This window comes from Neofelis nebulosa, chromosome 1, assembly GCF_028018385.1.
Source record: "Neofelis nebulosa isolate mNeoNeb1 chromosome 1, mNeoNeb1.pri, whole genome shotgun sequence".
NCBI lineage: Eukaryota > Metazoa > Chordata > Mammalia > Carnivora > Felidae > Neofelis > Neofelis nebulosa.
In genome coordinates, this window is record NC_080782.1 from 87,482,971 (window position 1) to 87,501,485 (window position 18,515).

The window sequence follows — 18,515 nt, forward strand, 5'->3', positions numbered from 1 at the left end:
TTTTCACAGGTAATAGAAATCTCCTTCCATCTTTACTTTTATTTACAGTGAGAAACTTGCTTATAGGATATAGGTACATGCCTTTTCGAGATCCTATTTCCTGATGTGTCAAGGATGCCTATACTCTGTGGTCATCTTTGTGATGCATACTATTTCTGGAAGTAGATTATACCTGGAGGGAATGACGGCAGAGTCTGCAGCTGACTGTGGCTGGGTCTTGATTTTCTCTGGCTCTGACACATCACCACTGTCTGCTAGCTTGTAAAATTCTCACCACCTGGCCTTGGCTGATGTTTCAGCCCCATTGGTGGAACAGTCCATTTGCTAGAATGGCTCCCTGGGGTTATCTGAGTTCGGGCCTTTATTTTAGTCTGACTCCACAGGGCAAACAATTTGGGGGGTGGTTATTGTGGTGAATGGGTAGAGGTAAAGCTCTGTCTGCCTCCCTGGGCCATTGTAAATAAGACCCGGAATATTTCTGAAAGTGGCTGAACTACGAATTGGACAAGATAGGAAGGTCTTATTAGCTATATAGGCTTTTCCTGGTGTATTTCATTCTCTGGTTTACATATGTTTCCTCCTCTCTGTGACATTTTGATCAAATCAAAGAACGAAAACATTTGCAATGAAGCAGCTACATGATGGTGCAAAGCAGAGAAGACTAAACACCCAAATGAAGGGCAAGCCTGGCAGTTGAGGTTGGAATTCACAGAAGTGGGTTATTGTCGAAGGTAGATTTAATAGGGAGCGTCCTCCAGAAAATTTTGGAACTTGGATTAGGCTTCAAAAGTTAGGCTTTGTTAGGATTTAGCTGGGTAGAGAGAAGAGTTTGTGCAACACAGACATGGGGTATGTGCATGTGGTAAAATAATACAAGGGAAAGAGTGGAAATGGAATCGTTGTGAAATACTGCTGGAGAGATGACCCTAAAAGAGAAGGTTTTAGTAAGGAGGAACGGGGCACAAATTTGGATAGGTGGAATGGGGACATTCCTGTGATGTTTAGTTTGAGAGCTTTTGGAAATGTCTTGCAAACTTTCCTTCCATACCTACAATGACAATGGAATCATGAAAATCTGACTCGAATGGTACTGACTGTTTTAGAAACAATTTTCATCTAAAGAGCATCACAGGAAAAATTTTGTTTACTGAGAGGACAATAGGGAAAGACACATTGATTTGTTAAGGCTTGGAGGGGTTTGTGCAAAAGCAAAAGAAATTCCTCTTTTGTGAGTAATGTGCATAAAAAAATGAGTGATCAAGAACCTGGGTCAGTGCTCAGGGACATTGCATGGCATGGACTTTAACATGGCTCGGAGCATCTCACAGTGCCAAGTATTCAATAATGTCTGTAGCAGAAACTGGCCCTACTTACAAGATGTAGAACTTGAATGTTGAGTTTTATAGGCTCTTGATCTGAAATTGTGGGTTAATGATTTTTAAGTCCTTTAAAAATTTTAAAAATCTGGTCGCTTTTCATGTATTTTGAATTCATCCACTTGAAAATCTGGGTTCACAAATTTCCAAAACAGTATGAAAAAACTAAGTTCCAACTTAAAAAAGAAAATATACATGGTACTTCTGAATCTTACCTAAGATAACTTTAAGAATGATCTAGTACTAAACTGGCTGCAGGCTTTTTATTCAACCCTGCTTTGTTCCAAAGAAAGCTATTAAAAGGGGTGGTTTAGCACTGAGGAACCTTCTCTGATATACATATACATATATATAAACATATACACATGTATTATATATGCATATATAAAATATATACATATATAATATGCATATATACAAAATAGCTCATTATATTTAATGACCCCAAAATACAGACAATTGATTACATTTAAAGATCAAAAGTTGGAAAATTTTGGAGGCATGTGGTGGGGGAAGGCAAGTCTGTTTATTTTTAAAAATCTTTCTCCCTAGGTAAAGTGAGGATTTGGGAAAGAAAGGAAAACATAAGATGAGATCTCTCTATGAACAAGTGACGGTTTAAAGTGGGTCACCTCATTGCCATCTCATAAGCACCTTATTGCACCAACCCAAGGAATCACCTGCAAGTGAACAGTGAAGGTAAGATGCCTGGTTTTTATGTGAGAATCCCTTTCTTCCCTTGTATTGTTGAGAACACTAGGAGAATCATTATCCTACACAGTCAAGGTATGGAAAAAGAGTACTGGAATTGGAATCAGCCAGCCAGGACTGCATTAAGTGGCTGGGGACTCTGGATAAGTCATGTAGATTCTCTGCACCACACCTTCCTCCTCTGTTCCCTGACACTGCTCATCTCTAAGCTCCCTTCTCTGCTCTGATTCCTGGTTTCATCCTCTAAACCTATGCTTCCAAAATTTTTTTGATGTTTTCTCTTTTATCTTAAAAATTTATGGCACTTTGTACTCGTCTGTGTGTGTTTGTCTTAAAATAAAAATAACGTTTTATTTCTTTTTCCACAAGAGACTTACTTTATTTGTTTCCAGCTTTATTGGGATATACCTGACATATCACATTGTATAAGTTCAAGGTATACAATGTGTTGGTTTGATATACTTTTATATTGCAAAGTGATTACTATCCTAGCATTAGTTAACACTCCCATCACATCACATAATAATTTGTTTTTTTTGTTTTTTTTTTTGTAGTGAGAACATTTAAAATTTTACTCTCTGAGGAGATTGAAATAAAAATAACATTTAGAATTCGGAAGTCCAGTGGATGCTATGATAAAATGGGCCTCTCGCGTCTGAGGCTTCTACAATCCCCTGGTATATGAGTGAAACCCCAAAGTTACTTCAGTTTGGGGAGGCAGGGGATTAATCATTTTGAGTTCTTCCCTGCTCTTATATATCAGAATGGGGTATGTTATACTGTAGTAAGAAATAATCTTAAGATTTCAATGACTTAAAAGAATAAATTTTATTTATTTTGTCCTCATGACAGGTGGTCCCCATGAGTCAGTGAAGGCCTTGTGTTCATTCTCACTCAGGGCCCAGGCAGAGGGAATTTCCCCCTCTGTGCTTTAGGATCCATGTTATGTTAGGCAAGGCAGGACAATGGAGATATAGTGAATTGTTCACTGGTTCTTTGATCACTCACATTTCATTGACTAAAACAAGTTACAAGGCCATGCCTTGCTGCGAAGAAGAAGGAGGGAATGCCATTCTACAAAGTTCCAGAAGGCAGAGAGGCAGAATGATTTGGCAAACAGAACTAATGGTTACCACATCAAGTAAAGTCAAGAATGGGGCAGAAAGAGGTGCCTGAGAGAGACAAGGGCAGTTTAGGACAAGTCCCCTGAAGATTACCAGCTGCCCTGGAGTCTCTTTACAAAGTGAACTCACACGATGAACTCATGGCTAGTTTGTGTTTCCCTTTACTATTCACACACTTGCTTTACACTATCTTTCTTCAAAGAATCTATGAGATTGTGAAGACTGCAATCACATTCTAGTCCTGCTTCCCTGAGATTACTTTTAGAGATACATTGACTGGAGTTCTGGGAATTTTAGATCCCTTTGTCTATGCATGACAGTTGCCTGTATGGCTCTTTCTCATAGCTGGTTAAGTAAGCATAGCCATTGTCTCTGGTTTCTGTTGCTTTAAATTTCAAAGGGCCAAATTTTCAGGGGGTACCTCATTAACAAAATAAGAGGACATCATCCTTCTTTTGATACTAATGTTTTGCTCCCCACAAGGAAGGATGTCTCTGAAGACAAAATCGCTTTGGAGATGGACTCTAGCCAGTCTACCCAGAGTCCTTTTCAGTTGCTTGGGTCTCTGACTTCTGGTTGGGTTATAGGAAAGGGCCATGCCAGATTTGTACATCAAGCCACAGATTGTCTGTTGACCATTAGAGAATATTTTCTGAGTATATTCTTTGTAACATGGTGCCAGATAATACAGGAAATCTGAGGCAAACTGAGCCACCTCTGTCTCTGTCTCTGTCTCTCTCTCTGTCACTCTCTCTCTCCTTGAAGCTCCTGGGATATTGAAAAATAAAGTAATGCCAAAAAAGGATCATAGAAACTGTGATGAATTTAAAGTTGTTGGACGAAGTGCTTCTTTTAAAAACTCTTGCCAGTATGTCTATGAAAGTCTAGGTATAATCTCATTTGGAGATATCATCAAAAATCTAAATTTGAGTCTTGTTTTTGAATATGAGGCTTATGCCAAATGGTTCTCTTGGATTCTCCCATCCCCAGTATCTCCATGATAGGTCCTGGTAGTAAGTGTAAGACATTTTGTCTGCCCTTGAGACACTCAAAATCAATTTAGGGAGTCAGTATTAAAAATATAATACAGACACTAATACAGGTGGGTATATAATAAAGTGCTTAGTTGGCAGCAGAAACCATATGTATTTTTAAGAGTTTAGAGAATGGAGTGATCATTGTGGGCTAGAGTAGTCAGGAATGTTTTCACCTAAGGGTTGGGATAAAAGGGCAAAAGGATTTTAAGGACAACAACAACAACAACAATAACAAAAGTGACAGGATACTGACTTCCTTCTGTAAATCTACTTTCAATTAAAACTGTCTCTGCTTTATCAGTTTCACTTGTTGGTCCGTCCTCAGCCAGAAAACCCTGGATCAGAGCTTTTGTGAAATCCTGTGTCATTTAAGCCCTGTGTTGCTCTCTCCTTGAAGTAGGCTAATTTGTGAACTGACAGCCACTAGGGATGCAGATTTGAGAACAAACAATAGACTTTTCTCACACTTCCCTTTGAGTCCAGGAGGGAGCTAATAATTTCCTTCCAGGGTGTGCCAAACCTAGCAGGGGATGAGCAGTATGGATGGTGGAGTTGATGCAGGCAAGCCTTCTGGAGGGGCTTCTAAAATTCTCCTCTCTTTGAAGCAAGTCAGGATAGCGCATGTGGAGCTATCCTGAGTGTAGTGAGAACAGACCTACAAAACTTTCTCACTGTAGTGGGGCTGTGAGCATCCCCTACGGCCTCCCTTTTGGACAGCAGGAGCCCAGGGAGCATACCCCATGGAGTCACCAAGTCTGCAAGAGGTGGGAGAACGCTTGCTACTCATTGAATCCTGCTCTCCTCTGCAGTGCTGACTGGAGGGGGGAGGCTCATCAGATTGAACTGTCTTCCCTTCTAAGAGGATACTTTTTCCCCCCTCTTAAAACCAAAGTTAGAAATTTTGTTTGAAAATGAATTCTTAGACTCTGGTTTTAGTTAGAAATTTCCATAGGGAACAATAGAACTATAGTACATTTCTAATTTAAAACTTTGCATTGTTGATGAAGTCTTGAAAATAACAAGACTAGGCAACCCAAACATCTGTTACTTTCAATCTTTTCTCTCTCAACTTGCAGCACGCTTGTGGCACTAGTCTTGGAATGTGGGAACTGTCTCTGATCAGTATTTTGGGGGGTTTTGGAATGCGCAAGAAAATATAGATAAGATTCTGCGCTCAAAATTTATAATGCATTGCAGATTGCACTGTGGGTTTCTGAAACAACAAAAAAATCATGGTGGGTTTTAAAGCAGTTTGGAAGAATAGCACAGCTCTTTGATGTAGGGTATTTAAATTAATGTTAGTCACAACATAAAGCTCAAATTTAAAATGTGTCTCCCTTCGATTACCACACATCAGACTACTTGTAATAGAGACAAAATTGCATTTCTTTAGAGGGAAATGCAATGCAATTTTGGTACTGGGAACAAAGGTTCTTGTTAGCCATATTGGGTCTGGTGCAGGCAAGTTTCAGCCAACTTGGCTGTGGACCAGTTGTGATGGCTGAGCAGGGTGGTTTTTGCTATTAGCAGCCTCTGGTAGGAAAGTGGGGCTGGGGCCTGGTAGAGGCAAAGGCCAAACTCCCAGCACTCTCTGATCTGAGACACAGAATGCTCTAGCTGCCTGGGCCATGGCTTCTGAGTCAAGGAGAACTGGCAGGTCACTGTGCATAGGCTCAGGAGAGATGCTTACTATTTAACAAAAGTGCCATTACAGTGCAACTTACCAAGAAGTTATCATCTTGCTCAAAATATCAAAGACTGTTTCTTTCCTCTTTTAAAATTTCCTTTTGAAGTGCCTGTGTTGGGCAGCCTGTAGCCTGGTCGAGAGGAGGTGTTGCTGAGAGGAGATTGTGTAGGGGAACAAAGTTTTTCCCTCCACTCTCTGATAGTGAGGTGGGTGAAATAAATGAACAACAGGCAGATTAATAAGAGAAGAGCTTTTATTTTATTTATTAATTTTTAGTATTATATACATGGGGATATTGCAGGAAAAGTAAATATCCTCCCCCAAATGGTGAGATTTGAGAGCTTTTATACTGTCTTAATAGGAGAAAGGGGGTGGAAATGTAGGCCACTTAGCAAAGACGAATGGGCCCTTAGAATAGACAGGAGGTGTGATAATTTGTGACAAAGTTTGTCAGGGGGTCGTGTTGACTTCTAGTCTTTTCTGTGACAAGACTCCATCGTTCTTGGTTGATTAAACTCCCAGGGAGAGGATTTATAACAATTGAGTTCCTTTTGGAGGATCTGTTTTTAGAGAAAGCCTCTCTGCATTTTCTGTTTTCATGTGTCTTCAGTTCAAAATAATCCATATACCAAAGTGGCATATTTCATGGGTGGCATGTCCTGAATTCATTCCTTTAGTGACTAGTAGGTGACCTTATCTGGCCATCTGCAATGAGGTCCTGAGCTGATCTAGGTGGCAATACAGGATGAACAGGTGAACAGGTGTAGTCTGATGCTATCTCTAAAGGACAGGACAGAGAGATCTTGGTGTTTGAAGTCAGATACTCCAAGGAAGTTTGAAGCTAACTGTGGTAAAGTGATTGGGTCCAGGCCTGTGTGCTCCTCCTGGATGCTTTTCTGGACTCACCAAGTTCCCTTCTTTTTAGTGCTCTGTCTCATGGGGTTGACTTTTGGGTCTGAAGTAGTCAGGTCTTCTTGGTTCTTCAGCTTCATAGTTGGTCCTGTTTTTTCACAGCTGGCCATTTCCTCTTGTTAAGGCGAGTGTTGATCTCCCTGGGAGCATCAAGGACAGGAATGTTCTGTTTTTCCTTTCTTTCCCCCTGTATTCTGTGAGATGTCAGTCTTGACACTTTAAAAACTAAGCTGTTTCTTCTTGACTCCTACCCCCAGGGCTTTTTTTTTCTTTTCTAATTGTTTTTCTTACCAAATAATAACTTCTGAAATGTATGTCATGTTTCTAAATCAGAATTAATACTGGATCTCTATTAGTTTGGAAATCTAGGGTCTGACTTTTATAATTACTAAGTTGTTTTCATCTTTGCAGAAGTCACTGCTTAGTGTTCTACCATGTTGGATTTTTCCTAGTTATATTCTTAGGATGGCTATATCCACCTGCTAACTCAGACACATATGATGGCCTGTGAGACCAGAGGATTGCTGTGTCACTGCAACAAGAGCAGTCCTTATCTGTAGTGTCAACGTGAATGGCTTCCCACATGAGTAGCATCTCACATCTAGTACCCAAACTTGGTACATTGTTTCATGAATATAAAAGGCTGTTGAAATAGAAGTTTGCCAGAGTTAAAGGAGAAAAGTGAATGGCCAGCCCTCTTTCTCTTACTTTAGTACTGAAAACAGTGGTACGGTTACCTTATAAATTGCAACTCAAAAAATCACAAGTTTAAGCAGTCTTCCATGTAACTTCAGAAACATTTAAAAATAATTTCACTTTAAAATGTTGAATTGAAAGATGTAGAGAGGAAAGGTACGTGTATAACCTGCTTCGGAGAATAGTTGCTGGTGCTCTTAGGTAGCTGGGGGTCATCTTACCTGCGTATGTCCTCTTTGCCCTTAGGCCTTGCTCTTGGCTTTGCTTTCACAGATATATTCACACATGAGGTTATATTCACATAATATACACAAATTTGTACACGTGCATCATACACACATTAGTGTACATGACACTCAATAAAACTGTGTTGAATCAGTTAATCATATACACTATAGAGAGTGTGTGTGTGTGTGTGTGTGTGTGTGCAGAGTATGTGTGTGTGTGTGCGTGCACGTGTGTGTGAGCATGTACATGGGTGCACACGCAGAGGGGGGTGGGTGGTTTTGCCTGTGCTCTGTAGATGCAGGCACTGAGAAGAGTTTTCTTCTGTCTCTGAAGTTTTTAGTGTGTAGCTTCAGAGATTTTCTTTCTGGATAATTCCTATTCAAAAAGTTTGAAGAAAATTTGCACAGCAATTTTGACTTACCTGTAGGTGGAAAAAAGGATAATTTTTACACTTTACAGCGATTTTAGATTTTTCATATGTGGATAATTCTATGAGTTTTCAAAGCAAAATTCACTTCAGAATTTCCTATTCTTTAAATTGAAATGGTTGAAAGTAATATTATAATATTTGCATTTTACTTTTCATAATTATTACTATATATACACACATATATTTATGTAATTAACATTACTATGAATTTGTCGTTGGTTAGTTGCTTACCTTATCAATGCATTTTTAAAATCTTTCTGAAATCTACATATATCTTAGGCACAAAGGAAATACTCTTTCTTTTTAAAGCTCTGGAAAATCCACTTATTTGCTTTTAGCACTGGAAAAATTTTGTTATTTTTGTTCAAGTAGGCATTTACCTCAAGCTGAAAAATAAAGCATACTTTTCCACCCTAAAAGTCTACTTTAATATCACCTTCAACTTAGTGCAATGGTAGCTGGGTTACTGTCTTCCTCACCTTATCCACTTTATCCCAGGGAGGTTCATAGTTAGGTGGCATTGGTCCCTTTTATATAGGTGACAGCATGTCCAGGAAATTTATGGTGGTGTAAAGCCCTATGGAGGATAGAAATTCTTGCCATCTGCAAGTGGAATTGTCTTCTTCTAACTGGTAAGAATAAGCCTTTCTTTCCCCCCAGTATTGAGAGAACTTCAAGGGTTCTGCAAACCAGGAGGAAAAATCTCATACAGTCTGAAAATACTGTGTTCAGGAAAGTTTGGCAATGGAGTGAAAACAGACCCCATTTTAGGATTCTAAGGCTGGGATGCAGCTGTTTTAGTGGGCTTTTGACATCTAGAATGGTCTCTTTTTATTTCTTGGAGAAATAAATTAACTGTAAAAAGGTAAGACTTTCAAGCTGTAATAATAAAGACTGAAGTTTAACTTACAAGGTCTTTCAGTAATACTAACTCAGCTCTAATTCTGCAGTAGGCTCAGACTGGATATTAAGTATTATTTTAAAGTATAGGGAACAAGGGGTGTCTGAGTGGCTCAGTTGGTTGAGTGTCAAGCTCTCGATTTTGGCTCAGGTCATGATCCCAGGGTTGTGGGATCTAGCCTTGCATTGGGCTCTGCGCTGAGTGTGGAGCCTGCTTAAGATTCTCTTTCTCTCTGCCCCTCCCCCGTGCTTGCACATGTGCTCTCTCTGTCTCTAAAATAAAAAAAAATAATGTATAGGGAGCAAAACATGTTGAATACACTGGCAAATATTGTTATTACATGAACCTCATGTTTGATGTTCCCCTACTTCTCTGGGTAGAATTCGTAACTACAGTCTTACTAAGCAGCAGCAGCACATTCACGCACATTTATATGTCTCAGATTATCTGAGACAGGGGTTGGCAAACTAGGACTGCAGGCTGACTGTAGCCCACCACTTGTTTTTGCAGATGAAGTCTGGACACAGCCATGCCCATTTATTTAAGGCTTATCTATGGCTGCTTTTGTGTTAAACAGCAGAGTAGAGTATTTGTGATACACATTGTTTGGTTTGCAAAGCAAAAGATATTCCGACCCTTAGAGAAAAAGCTTGCTAATCTATCAGTTTTCTTCTCTTTTCCTCACTGATGGTATCATAGAAAACCTTCAATAATATATATTAACCATCTTGTGACTAACACCTCTCTTTTCAAAAGCAAAGGTAAAACAAAAAGAACAAAAACAATAGTCTCCCCCCAAACAAAAAGTCCTTACAAAATTTAAGATGTCCTGGTATAAATTAAACTTATAGGATCTTGAAATAAGCTCATTAAAATATGCTGATGTTAATGAAAAATTTTATTATTGTCAGGCAGCATAATGGAAAAAGAATATTTGCCTATGAATCAGAGGACTTTTGTTCCCATTTCAATTTTGCCATTCTCTAACTCAGGTATTGGCAAATTTCTTTGGTACAGGGTGAGATAGTAAGTACTTGAGGTCCTGTGGGCCATATTTATTTTATTTTATACAAAAGAGGAGGTGGGCTGGACTTAGTCTGCAGTCCCGTGTTTTGAGCACCTGCTCTCCTCATAAGCCACAACCTCCATGGGCTCCATTTTCAGGAGAACGAAATCAACAATACTTTCCAGTTTTAATATTTTTCTATCCTGTTATGTGAATCAAAGTCAATGTTTACACTTGGCTAAATTTTATATGAATCATTTTCTTACCACATGGCAAGTAGAATCAGAATAATACAGGTGAAATAGCATGTGACAGGAAACTCAATTTTGACATTTCCTAGTATATGATTCTCTGTTACCTTGTAATAAATTGATTCCAAACTTAAAACTGTAACACAACCACTATTTGCTCTTACTCTTAATTTTGTGGGCCAGAGATTTAGGAAGGGCGTGACTGGACAGTTTTCCCTGGGTTTTTTTTTTTTTTTATGTGGTTTTTGTTAGATGTCAGCCAGGACCATGGCCATCTGGTGGCCAGGCCATCCAAGATGCCTGACAGTGGATGCTGTCCATCAGCTGCAAACTTAGCTGGAGCTGTTGATGAGAGCACCTACACGTGTCCTCTTCACCACAGAGATCTTGGAGTGGTCAAACTTTTTTGCATGGTGCTTGGCTTATCCAATGGTGAATTTTCCTAGAGAATGAGGTGGAAGCTGCATGACCTATTCTGACCTAGCTTCTTAAGTAAAAGTCACAAGTTTGCTCAGATTCAAGTATAGAGAGGTAGATCCACCCAACGTGAGAAATGTCAAAGAATTTGTGGCCATATTTTAAAATCACCACACCCAGCTTTTGTGATTTTTAAGTTTATAACTCTTAACACTGAATTAGTAGAATTTTTATACCACTTCTTATTTAATTAACCAATTTATTAGGGGCATTAAGGGCAAGATAGCATGTTTAGGAACATCTTAGACCTCAAATGAAACTGACATATACCTATTATATTATATATATATATTATATATATAATATAATATATATATAGGAGACAGACATATACATGCACGCACGTACACTGGGAAATTATTCATCCTTAATAAAAAAGGGAAACCTGTCATTAGTGACAATACGGATGAAACTAGAAAACATTAGTCTAAGTGAAATGATCTAAAAAAGTATAACTCAGGGCAGAATTGTTGTTACCAGGGACTGCAGGTAAGGGATATAGGAAGATGTTGGTCAAAGGGTATAAACTTTCAGATGTAAGTATGAGTAAGTTCTGGAGATCTTTGTACAGCATAGTGACTATAGTTAATAATAATGTATTGTGTACTTGAAGCTTGCTAAAAAAATAGATCTTACATGCTTATCACATACACATACACAAGAAGAAAAGAGGTAACTGTGTGAGGTGATGGATTTTTAAATTAGCTTCATTAATCATTTCAAAATGTAATCACCTCAAAATGTATATCTATATGAAAACATTACATTGTACATCTTAAATATGTACAATATTTGTCAGTCATATCTCAATAAATTGGGGAAAAATGAGATTAGAAAAGTGGTGTAGGTGGGAAATTCAGGTAGGCCTTGTCAGCCATGGGAAGGAGTTTGGATTTTACTGAGTAAAATGAGAAGTCATTACAGAGTTTCAAGCAAAGGGGTAATATTCTCTGACTTAGATTTTTGATATCACTATGACTGCTGTGTAAATAATAGCCTATATTTTTGAGGAGGTGGGTGGGTAAGAATGGAGATGGAAGGCTCTAATTGGAGGCTTTTGCATTGTCTTGTGCACCAGATGTTTGTGGATTGCAATAGGGTGTTAACAGTATGGGTGATTAGAATAAGTAAAAATAAATGACAGACTGTCCCCATTTTCCAGATAAGTCATAGAATGAGTGTAACCAATTTTTAATGAAGTGGTAAACTGGTATTCGAATCTACATCTAATTTCACAGACCAACTTTAGCCAAATATCATGTAGATTTGTCACATTTAAAATTAATAAAGTCCAATTAAGTGAGATTTAACTATAATTTAGGTGGATTAGGCCAAATTAAAAGACATTAACCATGCTCCTATCTGTAGACAATTTCTACGATCATGTTTCTTCATTTTATCCATGTAGAAAGTATTTAAAATATAATAAATTGGATGAAATGTAAACTATATCACCATTTTGTTACATGATTTTTATGGCAAATTAGGAAATCTCTGCAGATGTAAAACCCAGAGCCACATAAACACATTCTTCATAACCCTGAGGAACAAGGCCTAATAGTCAACCTAAGAAAGTTTATTATTATCAGTTCCAGGGATTGATAAATGATCAATAATGTATCTGAAATTTGTTTTTCTTCAGGTTCAATAAGGATGGAAAAGAGTACTGATAGCAATTTGGAAGCAAATCTGAGGAGTGCATACTTTTCATTAAAAGGTAGAGGTTACTAGAACTAATCCTTGTGGTATCTTAAAGAGCCTGGAGAGGTTCCCTTGTTTAGATCTTTCTTCCCTTCTGCAAGGGTGGGCGGGAGGGAGACTCTTCAGTTCTATTCTTGCTGCAGTACTTTAAAAAATGTTTATTGGAAAAGAAATTGACTCCTTTATCACAAGGTTCACGGAATCTTTTTTGTATTTTCTTCACTGCGTTTACCTCCTCTGTGATCTCTCTGAGTTACTGGCAAGGTGATTTACTTGTGGCTCTAAAACCCTCTGTTCCTTGATTTATAGGTTATTTCGTGCTTCCTCTCTTCCACACGATCAAGATCTTCAAAGTAAGCATCTTTCAAAGGAGCGACAAGCAAAATACAGCTGCAGGATCAGTAACTCCCTGTTAAGCAGCTTTGCCTGCTGTCACTATTGACTGCTGGAGGTGGTGATCCATGTCAGTCACTAAAACGACACCTTGGCAAGACTGCAATCTGCTCCCAGGGTTTTTGTGTATGAGAACACTTAGATAATGAGATTTTCATATATTCCCAGCAGCTCACACAGTGCCTGGAAAAGAGTAGGTACCTGGTCAATATTTACGAAGATTAACTATGAAACCATATTTTGAAGGCTTTGCTAACATGTCATAGGCAGATTTGTTGCAGAATGAAGCAATGCAAGAATTTCCTCTTCCATCTTGGACAAATTTTATTAATACTAGAATAAATAACTCTCCAAGCAGGCGGAGACTTTTAGTGAGACTCAATGGATGGATATAAACTTATATTTTTAAGCCATCAAACTAAGAAGAGGTTAAGACTAACGTTTACTTATTAAGATAATTTCCTAATCATTCTTATAAGAACTTAATGAGTGACAAACTGACGCTGGATATAAATTTATGATTTCCCAAAATAACATTTGATTGGTTTGAGTGATGTCTTACATCAAGTAATCATAGTTAATTTTTGCTTCTGGAGAGATTTGACTTTACCAGTCTATCATGTCATCAGATGTATTTCAAGAATGATTTCTTTGTCTGTTGATACAGAGTTAAAGAATTCCTATGGAGATTCTTGAATCTATAACTTGTATTTTTATCAGGGCAGATGGGAGAAGTTCAGAATAGTGGCAAAAAAAACCCCTTACATCTTCATTTGAAATATACTGCAAACATATAAAGAATAATTTCACATCAAAAATGTTTTTAGTCATATAAATCAAGGGCAATTTTAGGATTTTTCTCATAAGTGAGTTATGGTGCATAAAACAATGGGTCACTTACTTTAAGTTTAAAGAAAGGTTAATAAATGCTGAGACCTTAGTTATATTGTAAATATCAGCAGTTGCAACAATGAGAGAATAGGAGTTGTAAATTAAACATACTATAAAACAAATGTGAAGATCATTTTACTTGTTATATTTATTTTTTCTTATTATATTTATTTCTTCAACATTTAATACCTATAATTAAGACTGATGTTTGAGTTTAACTCACAAAATAATCCAGGTCTGAAAGAAATTTCAGAGATTAAAAAAAAGATATATATACATATACATATATATATGTATGTATATATGTGTATATATATATGTGTATATATATATATATATATATATATATATATATATATATATAAAATGTGGGAATAAAAATGTTAGATTCCACATTTCTGGATTCTTTTCTAATGAAAAAACAAACCCCTAACATTAACAACACAGTCACATTAGGCCCAAATGAAAATAGGGACTAGGGTAATCCTTTTTGCATAGAAAGAACTCATGCAACGTATAGGAGTGGAGACTTAACCTGGGCAGGGGAAAGAATTTTCCCTGTATTATTATAGCACTTGCTGCCAGCGCTGATGTGTTGGGTCTGGATCTGGCTGTCTTTTGACCCAGATTCCAGTTTTTCCACGGACCAGCACACACTTTTTTTGTGTGTTTTTTTGTGTGTTTTATTTTTTTTTTTATAGTCTTTGCCCTTCTCCATAATAGTGGTGAGTGCTTTTCCTAAAAGCAACTGTTGTTCCCCAAATTACCCTTGTGCTTGAGATGTGGAAGTTAGCCCAGTGCACTGGCTCTCAAACCCTGGATGCACCTGTAAGCTTTCTGATTTAATTGGCCTGGGTGGGGCTCAGGCTTTTTGAATTTTGGAAATCTCCTCAGGTATTTCTAAGGTACAACTGGACTTGAGAACCTGGGCTAGAAGGAAGAAGGAAGAAATCACAGTCTGAAATTATGCCTAGTTCTTCAATTTTATGTTTTTCCACAGGTCCCCCAGAGCCTCAGAAAACTGAGGACAACCTGTGTCAAGGGAACTCAGTGATGGTGATTCATGGTTCCTGACTCCTTCCTAAACTGCTTTCTGGATTCTCTTTGTCCACAGTCTTTCCTAGGTGAGCAACTCGAAAGAGGTCAGAAAGGGGAAGGAATCCTGATGATACTTGGCATCATACTGTAATACATGGTAGAATGGATTCTTTTTAAATGTCCAGTAAGTGAATTGGGAAGAATTGGAGGGTAGTGGACTGACATACCAAAGTACATATATAGCAAAATTAAGGAAAGCAAACACTTAAGTTTTAACCAACAAGGTCACAGTAAACAGGCATTGGTACAAGATTTGGAAAGTCTTAGATTCAAGTGCTAGCTTCACCATAGCCAGCTGTGTGACTAGTATCATTTACCTACCTCTCTCTGAGCGTTAGTTTCTTTATAACATAGGCACGGTATCTGCTGTGCTCTCCTTACATGGTTGCCGTAAGGATTAAATTAGATTACAAAACTGAAATAACATTTTATATTATTAGGTGATATATAAATGTTATTGTATGCGTTGAGCTGCTTTAATACGTATTTATGTGAATGCCTTTTGTGTTTCACTTTTTCAACAAGGAAATAATTCTAGGGAACAATGGTTATAAAACTGTAATGATATCAGTGTGTCACAGTTTTCAACTAATCTGCTTGGGTGGCAAGTGTATGTAAAATGAAGAATGCATCTTTTGCATATCTGATGTTTTAACCTTACTTAGGATATAATTGGTAATTGGTTTTGAAAAACAAAGTTCCATATAATTTTCTCATAATTTCAGAGATTTTTATTTCAATAGCTATTGAGCACATAGTAAATATTAAAAGGGGAAAAAACCCCATGGGAATGGAAACATTGTTGATTCTGTTAGATGATGGAAGAAGTCTTATTTTTGTCTTAAACTGTGGTGTCTCAGTCAATTTGGGCTGTTACGACCAAATGCCATAGGCTGAGTGGCTTCAATGAAAAACATTTATTTCTCATAATTTTGGGGACTGGGAATTTGGAGATGGGGTGTCAGCATGATTAGGTTCCAGTGAGAGACCTCTTCCAGGTTGCAGATGGCCAATTTGTGTCCTCATGTAGTGGATGGAGGGCAAGCTAGCTCTCTGGCCTCTTTGTATAAGGGGACTAATCCCATTCATGAGGACTGCATTGTTGTGACCTAATTACTTCCCAAAGGCCCACCTCCAAATACCATCACACTGGGTATTAGATTTCAAAATTTTAATTTTGTGGGGAACACAAACATTCAGTCCATAAAATGTTACTACCAGAAATGGAATAACAGCTAATGTCTATTTCCACCATTTATTGAGCCAATACTATGTACTAGGCACCATGCTAAAGTACTTTGGATATTTCATCTTATTTAGGCCCCTAAAATTTTTATGTTAATTAGGCTCTATTATTTTATCAATTTTATTGTTGAAAAAAAACCCCAAAAATCCTCTGAGGCACAGAGGAATTGTCATTTCCCCCTTAAACTTAACAGTCTGACTCCGATACTTTGCTTTTAACAACTGAACTATACTGTCTTCCAGTGATCCCTGCTATAATATAGGTTTATTGGCATATTGATTTGTGGGAAATTGGTGAAAGGAATTTGGAATGGGAATGAGGATGAAGGATGGCCTAGGGTTTCTTTCAGAAATCGTTACGTTGGCTCAATGCATAAATTCATAGTTGAACTCTGTTGAGGCTGGGGTTGCACATACTAGTTGAAAAAAATGTTCTCACAAGAAGCTGTGGATGGCTGGTACTCGATTACCCTTCTCCTGGTGGTGGAGTGTGACATCACTGGGTCTTTAGTGAACTGACGCTTTGAGAATATGAGAAAGCAACAGTGTAGGTTCAGACATGAGCATTCTTACCAGCTGCACTGACAGTACTATCAACTCATGGACCTTCGCCATTACTCAGGGCACCAAGCAGGAGAGGAAGAACATGATGGAGACCGCACTGTAGTACATGGCACTTGGTCATGAGTACAGGCAACATTCCCTTACGAATTTCCAGGGGAAATCTGTGGAGCACTTTGTATTATCAAGAGGAGATGCGTCCCAGTAAAACACAGGTGATTCCTGTGGATGTGATCTCACAGTACCTGCAGGCTGGAGAGGCCTGAATTAAAATAGGGACAAGAATGATAGCAATTAACTGGCCATGTGCTCTTCTGAATGCTTTACATACAGTTATCTCAATCTCTAAAGCAGTTCAATGAGCTACAGAGCCAGGTAGTATTAATACTGTCATTTTACAGATAAGCATCTCGGAGATAAATAACTTGCCCAAGTTTACACAAGTTAATGTAAGGTGACATTAAATCAGATTTTTCTGATTCCAGAGCCCATGCCATATATTACACTTTGTTTTCTTATTCAAAAAACCTGGTTGAAGAGGCTTTTGTACACCTTTTGACTAGAACTACCATAAGTACTGGAAGTGGTTGAATGTCAGCCAGTCTGTTATACCAAGGGCATGAATACCAGTGTTGGATTCATTAATATAACAGGACACAGCTTGGGCTTTTTGTTCAGTATTGCTCATAGTTCCTTCGACTGGTCCTGTGACCTGCAGAAACTGTGCTAATCATTTAGGGACAACAAGTGAAATTAATTACCCTCTAAATGAAGATTAAGTCAGAAAAATGCTTTCAGCAAAAGGATTTTTGATTGTTTTGCACTAGAAAGTCCAGCATTGATCAGTGATTCCAAATTACAATCACAAACTTGTATTGATCTCAAATATCAAAAAAGTGGGTCTCTAATCCTGTTGGAGGATACCTCAATTTGATATTTAGGTCTGGTTAGGAATATGAACAGATTCTACTTAATTATAAAGAATATGGATGTTGAAATAATGAGAGCCGTGTATCTACCAGCCCTGAGAATGAAAATAGGGCATACCAAGTTTCAATGAATACAATGAATAGTATTAGAATACTAAGTTATAAGCTGGTACACCACACCCTGTCATCTGTTCCCAGAGTGTATATGGGTCTGCCTGATTTATCAAACTCAGACACTATCTTCTTATACCATCAGAGTTCAGTCGGCTCCTGGACACAGACCTGGCCCAACATTCTGGCACTCAGGAGATCACCCATGCTGTCAGTTTATCTCTGGTCTTAAGAGCTAGTTATCTTTTAAACTTTCCCTTTATTCCTGTAACTTGGTTCTACTCTGTCTTCTAGTTCTGGTCCCCAAATCCTGGCATTTTCTTCTGTGGTGGAATCCTGGCTTGGTAATTTGTCCAGGACCACAATCCCTTTTTTTACATAACTTGAATATGTTCCAAAATTCAACCTGATGGCTGGGAACCCACTCATGATTCTCTGTTGTTGACTATTTTCCTGTACATATATGTGACTATTTTCAGCTCTTAGATGTTGGCACCCACATGCATGAAGAGGTTACTTGGTATTGCAGTGATTCATAAACCTCAACTTTCATCAGACTCACTTGATGAACTTTTATAATCAGATCTCTGGGCCACATCCCCAAGAGACTCTTGATTTAGTCAGGGTGCAGAGGAGCCTAGAAATCTGCATGTTTAGCAGCTCCCCTAGGTGGGACTCTGCAGGTGGGCAGAGAGAAACACTGCTCCATTGTCTGTTGCTGGCCAACATTGGACTTCTTGTTCTACCAGA

At 38.1% G+C, this 18,515-nt stretch overlaps 1 long non-coding RNA gene across 1 annotated transcript in view; it reads left to right on the top strand.

Moving 5' to 3' along the window:
* LOC131510309 (uncharacterized) overlaps nucleotides 1-13,119 on the top strand; it is a 177,145-nt gene extending 164,026 nt beyond the window's left edge. Inside the window, exons 3-5 of the long non-coding RNA XR_009260993.1 lie at nucleotides 1,929-2,075; nucleotides 12,479-12,553; nucleotides 12,847-13,119. This is a non-coding gene — a long non-coding RNA (uncharacterized LOC131510309). The remainder of the gene's footprint in view (nucleotides 1-1,928; nucleotides 2,076-12,478; nucleotides 12,554-12,846) is intronic.
* Nucleotides 13,120-18,515: the final 5,396 nt, after the last annotated feature.